Here is an 8,303-nt window from a genome sequence, read left to right as displayed (position 1 = left end):
CTTTACCTCTCAGAAAGGATTATGACATAAAAGTGAAGTACGTGACGAGTGTGACGTTAGGAAAACATTAGGCATCATGGAGAGATTCTGTATGGGGCCACCCAACCCAAACGAGTACTGTGTGACGTGCTACCCGGCAGGTATTCACCGAGGTAGCCGGCTAGCTCAGTCGGTAGAGCGTCAGACTCTTAATCCCAGGGTCGTGGGTTCGAGCCAGACGCTGGGCGGAACGGAGTTTTGTTCCGCTGCAGGTGTAAATTACCGTTTTTCTGATTAACGAGATTTAATGGAAATAGCAACTTTAAACTTTGCCTACGTCTCTGTCAGTCGCAAGGAAGCTGTATTTGAAGGTGAAGGTGATTTTGTAGACATGTGTGAAAGACATGTTCTGAAATGCAAGTGTTGTTGTTTGGAGAGCACATCGGTTACGTGTCAGATGTGTAGCCAAGCAGTAATTTGTCGCCATAGCTGCAAATATTAGCCGGTAATATGAAGTGTTGTCAGCTAAAGTCTGATGATGCAGACGACCGTAAGGACGAAGTACCCAAGAGTACCGCTAGGCCGCGCCTCTTTAGCTCAGTGGTAGAGCAATGTTCTAATAAACCATGGGTCGTAAGTTCCATCCTCACAGGAGAAAGATGAATTTTGGAAATCAGTTGCGCGTCGTGGCCGTATAGCAAACAGTACCTGTGATGACGAACAATTAGCGACAGGCGTTTTTTTAAGAATTACTCTCAGATGCGATTAAGGCGAATGGCGCAGATAAAGCATTTGCCAAAGCGGTACAGCATAAGGTGGGACGAGGCAGTCTGAATTACATTTTATAGATGTATTTCTCACATATCTCAGAGCCTCTCGCGATATTCGTCGTCGTCGTCGTCGTCGTCGTCGTCGCCGCCGCCACTTCTGCAGAAGTAGCAAATGGCAATCGTAGCAAATGCGGCGAGGGAAGCCCTGCCTTCGATTCCGAATGCACAAAGTGTGTGGTCTTGTTTCACAGTCTATATTTGGTCGGTCTCGTCAGAGGTTGAATGTAACGAATGGGTGGGAAAGAGCAAGGGGCAGCGGCTGTGTAGAACGAAAACACAAATCCTCAGGGGTGTGAGCGTTTCGAGATGAGTCGTATACATGTAAATGTTGGTCGTCAGTGACCGTGTGGCCTAATGGATAAGGCGTCGGACTTCGGATCTGAAGATTACAGGTTCGAATGCTGTCACGCTTGTGTTTTTCCAGTTCTGAAAAAGAAACGTAACGTTTTAATGTAGCAATTGAGCAGTACGAAACCGTCTGAATGTTGCTGTTGACCATTTTTTGCTTGGAGATGCTCTTGAGCTTGAAACACACACAACAAGACCGGTGTTAACTAGCGAAATTGTCGGCAGAGTGCCGACACAGCGAGTTTTGACTATCACTTGCACATCTAAAACAACGTCGGAAAGTAACTCGTTCGGCTTTTGAGTCACATAAAGTATGTGCGTTAATTTTGACGCCACTAGCTCTGCATGTTGTCATGCAATTTCTTTACCTCTCAGAAATGATTATGACATAAAAGTGAAGTACGTGACGAGTGTGACGTTAGGAAAACATTAGGCATCATGGAGAGATTCTGTATGGGACCACCCAACCCAAACGAGTACTGTGTGACGTGCTACCCGGCAGGTATTCACCGAGGTAGCCGGCTAGCTCAGTCGGTAGAGCGTCAGGCTCTTAATCCCAGGGTCGTGGGTTCGAGCCAGACGCTGGGCGGAACGGAATTTTGTTCCGCTGCAAGTGTAAATTACCGTTTTTCTGATTAACGAGATTTAATGGAAATAGCAACTTTAAACTTTGCCTACGTCTCTGTCAGTCGCAAGGAAGCTGTATTTGAAGGTGAAGGTGATTTTGTAGACATGTGTGAAAGACATGTTCTGAAATGCAAGTGTTGTTGTTTGGAGAGCACATCGGTTACGTGTCAGATGTGTAGCCAAGCAGTAATTTGTCGCCATAGCTGCAAATATTAGCCGGTAATATGAAGTGTTGTCAGCTAAAGTCTGATGATGCAGACGACCGTAAGGACGAAGTACCCAAGAGTACCGCTAGGCCGCGCCTCTTTAGCTCAGTGGTAGAGCACTGGTCTAATAAACCAGGGGTCGTAAGTTCCATCCTCACAGGAGAAAGATGAATTTTGGAAATCAGTTGCGCGTCGTGGCCGTATAGCAAACAGTACCTGTGATGACGAACAATTAGCGACAGGCGTTTTTTTAACAATCACTCTCAGATGCGATTAAGGCGAATGGCGCAGATAAAGCATTTGCCAAAGCGGTACAGCATAAGGTGGGACGAGGCAGTCTGAATTACATTTTATAGATGTATTTCTCACATATCTCAGAGCCTCTCGCGATATTCGTCGTCGTCGTCGTCGTCGTCGTCGTCGTCGCCGCCGCCGCCGCTTCTGCAGAAGTAGCAAATGGCAATCGTGGCAAATGCGGCGAGGGACGCCCTGCATTCGATTCCGAATGCACAAAGTGTGTGGTCTTGTTTCACAGTCTATATTTGGTCGGTCTCGTCAGAGGTTGAATGTAACGAATGGGTGGGAAAGAGCAAGGGGCAGCGGCTGTGTAGAACGAAAACACAAATCCTCAGGGGTGTGAGCGTTTCGAGATGAGTCGTATACATGTAAATGTTGGTCGTCAGTGACCGTGTGGCCTAATGGATAAGGCGTCGGACTTCGGATCTGAAGATTACAGGTTCGAATGCTGTCACGCTTGTGTTTTTCCAGTTCTGAAAAAGAAACATAACGTTTTAATGTAGCAATTGAGCAGTACGAAACCGTCTGAATGTTGCTGTTGACCATTTTTTGCTTGGAGATGCTCTTGAGCTTGAAACACACACAACAAGACCGGTGTTAACTAGCGAAATGGTCGGCAGAGTGCCGACACAGCGAGTTTTGACTATCACTTGCACATCTAAAACAACGTCGGAAAGTAACTCGTTCGGCTTTTGAGTCACATAAAGTATGTGCGTTAATTTTGACGCCACTAGCTCTTCATGTTGTCATGCAATTTCTTTACCTCTCAGAAAGGATTATGACATAAAAGTGAAGTACGTGACGAGTGTGACGTTAGGAAAACATTAGGCATCATGGAGAGATTCTGTATGGGGCCACCCAACCCAAACGAGTACTGTGTGACGTGCTACCCGGCAGGTATTCACCGAGGTAGCCGGCTAGCTCAGTCGGTAGAGCGTCAGACTCTTAATCCCAGGGTCGTGGGTTCGAGCCAGACGCTGGGCGGAACGGAGTTTTGTTCCGCTGCAGGTGTAAATTACCGTTTTTCTGATTAACGAGATTTAATGGAAATAGCAACTTTAAACTTTGCCTACGTCTCTGTCAGTCGCAAGGAAGCTGTATTTGAAGGTGAAGGTGATTTTGTAGACATGTGTGAAAGACATGTTCTGAAATGCAAGTGTTGTTGTTTGGAGAGCACATCGGTTACGTGTCAGATGTGTAGCCAAGCAGTAATTTGTCGCCATAGCTGCAAATATTAGCCGGTAATATGAAGTGTTGTCAGCTAAAGTCTGATGATGCAGACGACCGTAAGGACGAAGTACCCAAGAATACCGCTAGGCCGCGCCTCTTTAGCTCAGTGGCAGTCTGCCTGCGGCAGCGGTGGTGAGCGGACCTCCAGGGCCAGCGCGCTGCGGCAGGAAGTGTTTACGTCAGGCGGTGAGTCGCGTGCTTACAGCGTCTGCTTATTAGTATTCGTTCCGTTCTGTAGGATCTGATATGGAATTATGAATCCGACTAACAGGAAAGATACCTTGAAGTTTACCTTTGATAGGAACTTTTCGAAACCAAATTCGTTTGAAGTTGAAGCATGGTTAGAGGAAACAGCTAAGATTACTTTTGATGACATTGTAGGGATAAATTTCTCTATCGTGACTAGTGTTGTTTATGTGAAATTAACGTCCTCTGAACTGTGTGATAGAATTGTGGAGTCCAGTGGAGGTGTACTGAAGTTTAAACATAGCGATGGTACCGTCAGTGACGTCAGCATTACGCATGCTGGACTGGGCATCCGAACGGCACGTATTTTCGAACTCCCGTTTGAAATAACAGCCGCGCAAATAAATTCTGCATTGACACCTTACGGGAGGGTCATTAACAATTTTGCGGAGCGTTGGTCCAAAGCCCACAAATTTCCGGTGCTTAACGGCGTCAGGCAGGTTAAGATCGATATACAGAAGCACATACCTTCATATATTTACGTAGGTGGACATCGCGGAATTGTCATATATGATGGGCAGCCAAAAACGTGTGCCGGCTGTGGTGCGCCCGGCCACGTGCGCTCTGAATGTATACAAAGACGGGTGACGCAGATACCTGTCGGTGAAGCCGCTAGCCCCCCTGTGACGACGGCACTGCCACTGACATACGCTGTCGCGGCTTCTGGTCTTCCACCCGCGACCCCGTCTGTAGATGCCCCTCGTTTGAATGATGTTTTGGCCGATAACGTCAAAGAACCGAGTGCTGACGCGGCACCGCCGCTACCACACTCAGAGATGGAGGTAACGACGGATGACTCCCCAGTGGTTGATGCCACTGGTACTGAGGATGAAGCAGACGCTGTGTTCCCGGCGGATCAACCCCAGAGTCAACAGTCCACTTCGGATGTTGATGATACTGCGAACCCTAACAGGAAGCCTTCCAAAAAGAAGCGGAGACTTGCACATCAAGGAGCCAATCAGCTCGCCCCACAGCTCCGCGACAAAGCGAAACGAATAAGCAGCCAAATGTGTCAGAACACTTCTGAACCCTCTGAAGTTGGTCTCCCTGCGTCTGGTCGAATGGACATTGATCCTGTAGTGTCTCCGCCTGTGAATCCACGACGGGTGGAAGATAGTGATACCTCGAGTAGAGTCGTTTTGCCGGATACCCACGCTCAAGGAAACGCAGGATCGCTTTTGTCAGAGGCCACTCTCACTGGGAATTGGGCACAGGAAATGGAAGTATTGGATGCGAGCAATGATGCGGCTGTCATGCGGACCATTGAGACGGAATCTTCGGCACCCCCCACAGAGCAGCATACACCAACCGTACCGGGAACTACAGGAACTCCGACTGACGCGCTTGGCCTCAATTTCGTTAGCCATCCTTCTAAGACTGTTTAATTAATAGTATGTGCCTTCTCCCATGAACGAGCCCCAAGCCTATAAAATTGCCACGTTAAACATCAATAAGATACAGTCGTACTGGCGGCTCCGTAATTTACAAGATTTTGTATACGCAGCGGATATCGATATTCTGTTACTTCAAGAAGTCGCTGCGATTGAACTTGACCGAATAACTGGTTATACTACTCTCTCCAATTCCGGGAGCGGTGCGAATTTAGGGACAGCGATTCTGTTAAAAGAAGGGATTGTAGCGACCGACGCAGAAAAACTGCCTGATCATAGAGGGATCGCTGTCACTTTCCATCGGACACGCATAATCAATGTTTACGCCCCGTCCGGCAGTAGCAATAGGCGTGCTAGGGCTGAGTTCTTCACAAGCGCCATAGTCCCACTTTTTAGGGGAACCTACGATCGTATAATTTTTGCGGGTGACTTCAATTGTGTCTTAAGTCCAAAAGACCAGACGCCTAATTTTAACAAATCTGGAGAACTAGAACGTATCGTCCAAGAAATGAACCTCATTGACACATGGGAGCATACGCACGGAGCGGCACCTGGGTTCACTCATGTCACGAACCACTCTGCAAGCCGGCTAGACAGAATCTATGTATCGGCGTGTATGAAGACTCAAGTCCTCCAATCCGAAGTTTGGCCCACAATTTTTTCCGATCATGCCGCATATATTTGTACTGTTAACATGGTCAAGCAAGGCACATTTCGCGGCAGAGGTTTCTGGAAACTTAACAATGCTCTCCTTAACGATGTTGACTGTCACCGTGTCTTTAACGAAACATGGGAGGCATGTGAACGACGGGTTGCACAGTATGCCTCCGTTACTGAATGGTGGATAACACATGCCAAACCAACTTTATCAAAAATGTTTAAACGCTACGCTCGGGACAAATCCTGGTGGCAACGGCAAACGTCTGAGTTTTATTTTACTTGTCTCAGGGAGCTTTACCAGTCCGATGTGACTGTACCTGAAAATTTTATGCAGATTAAAAAAATTAAGGCAAAATTATTAAAACTTCAGCGGCAGCAGGCAGAAGGCTTTCAAATAAGGTCCAGGCCCCAGAATGTGATAGACGACGAAATGACATCCATGTTTCACGTCATTCGTGAAAATAAGAGGGGGCGGCGGAGATTAATAACTCGTCTTCAGTTGAGTGAAGGCGTTGCGCTCACGCGGCAACAAGACATACGGAACGCACTTCACAATCACTTGGCAGGTCTCCTGACAACGACACATACCGACGATGGAACTCACGATGAATTACTCAATAACTTGCAAAGGACTTTGGGTGCTGCTGAAGTCGAAACTCTCATGCGAGAAATTGATGAAGACGAATTGGATTCTGTGCTATCACGAAGTCCGAAAAATAAATCGCCGGGACCCGACGGTCTCACTGCCGAATTTTATCTTACTTTCTGCGACAAATTAAAGCCCAAGTTGTTGAGTATGTTTAATGAAATTTTACGGCCAGATTTTAATGTTCCTCAGGCTCTCGTGGAAGGCATCGTGGTTTTAATCCCTAAACGCCCAATGTGCAGTTCTGTTGACGATTTTCGGCCGCTTACTTTACTGAACAGTGACTACAAAATTTTAGCACGTATTATTTCTAATAGATTGAAAATGTTGATGAATACTGTCATTGGTCAGTACCAGACCAGTGTAGGTGTCGGTAGGACGATCTTCCAAAATTTGTCTCAATACAGGGACGTTATAGCCATTGCAGATGCGTGTAAGATACGGTGTGCGCTAGTTTCCCTTGACTTTTCAAAGGCATTCGACAGAGTAAACCATCAGTTTCTCATCCGGACGATGCATGCCATGGGATTTCCACTACGTTTTATCAATCTTATACATGAGCTCCTTCGTAAAGGAGTAACTCGACTCATGGTGAATGGCCAGCTGAGCGCATCAATTAATATTACTAATTCAGTGCGACAGGGATGCCCTATGTCGATGGCCTTGTTTGCCATTGCCATTGAGCCTTTGCTTGTCACCTTGACACAGCGTCTACAAGGATTAACCATCCACGGCATTAAGATTGTTTGTACTGCATATGCGGATGACGTCGGATTTTTGGTCATGGACGAAGGTGAAGTCGAGGAAGCCCTTCAGATCGTCAAAAACTACGAACTTGTTGCGGGTGCGAAGTTGAATGCCAGGAAATCTGGCATTATGAACATAGGACGCGGCATCTCGCTGCACCATCACGGTCAGTTGCAACTAATTTCTAAAATGAAATGCCTTGGTATTGAGTACAGGAGCAACATACAGCACACAATTGCGGTGAACTATAGGAATCTCCTGGCAAGTATGCGTGCTTGCATGCAGACCCACTACCTAAGAAGCCTTGATGAACTGCAGAAAGTCACCTTCGCTAATGTCTACCTCACCTCAAAGATTAACTACGTTGCACAAGTACTGCCCATGCCACAGGAGACAGCGAAGCGTATGATGTCCGCTCTAGGACATTTTGTCACACGTGGACACATTTTTAAAGTCAAGTACGATACGCTCACTCTCTCCACGAGCGATGGAGGCTTAAATTTAACAGATGTTCGTTCCAAGTCACGAGCTTTGTACGTATGCACCACCTACAAACGGTGGAGGTCGTTACCGAACAGTCTAACGGCTCACTTGTTAACCGAAATAGCGCCGGCCTGCCTGCAGCCTCCTGTCTCTGTTCAACATATTCCGCCTGCGCTGACTCACTTTAAGAGCTTTTTCATTGAGTTCAGTTACGTACGGTCAACTCTCCCAGAAAATGAGCTTTCCGTGGTGAAGTTAGTTTATAATAAACTACTGGCAACCAAGAACAGGAACAACATCGAACACAAATACCCCAATCATCGCTGGCCAGTGATATGGAAAAACATACATAGCCGTGATTTACCAACGTCAGTGAAAGCCTCTTGGTACAGGGTCGTGAACCGTAAAATAAGTACCAATTCACGACTTCATGCTCTACATTTGGCTGACTCACCTTTGTGCCTAACGTGCAACTTGCCTGATACTGATGAACATCGTTTTCTGTGCACCACTGTCCAAGCAGTTTGGCCATGCATTCGCCGAAAACTGGCTACGATTATGAGGACTTCCCAGCTTTGTATTAAACCTGAAGATTTCCTGTATCCGGATTCAG

Source organism: Schistocerca gregaria, unplaced genomic scaffold, assembly GCF_023897955.1.
Source record: "Schistocerca gregaria isolate iqSchGreg1 unplaced genomic scaffold, iqSchGreg1.2 ptg000648l, whole genome shotgun sequence".
NCBI classification, from domain to species: Eukaryota; Metazoa; Arthropoda; class Insecta; order Orthoptera; family Acrididae; genus Schistocerca; species Schistocerca gregaria.
Note: the sequence above shows the minus strand (reverse complement) of the source record.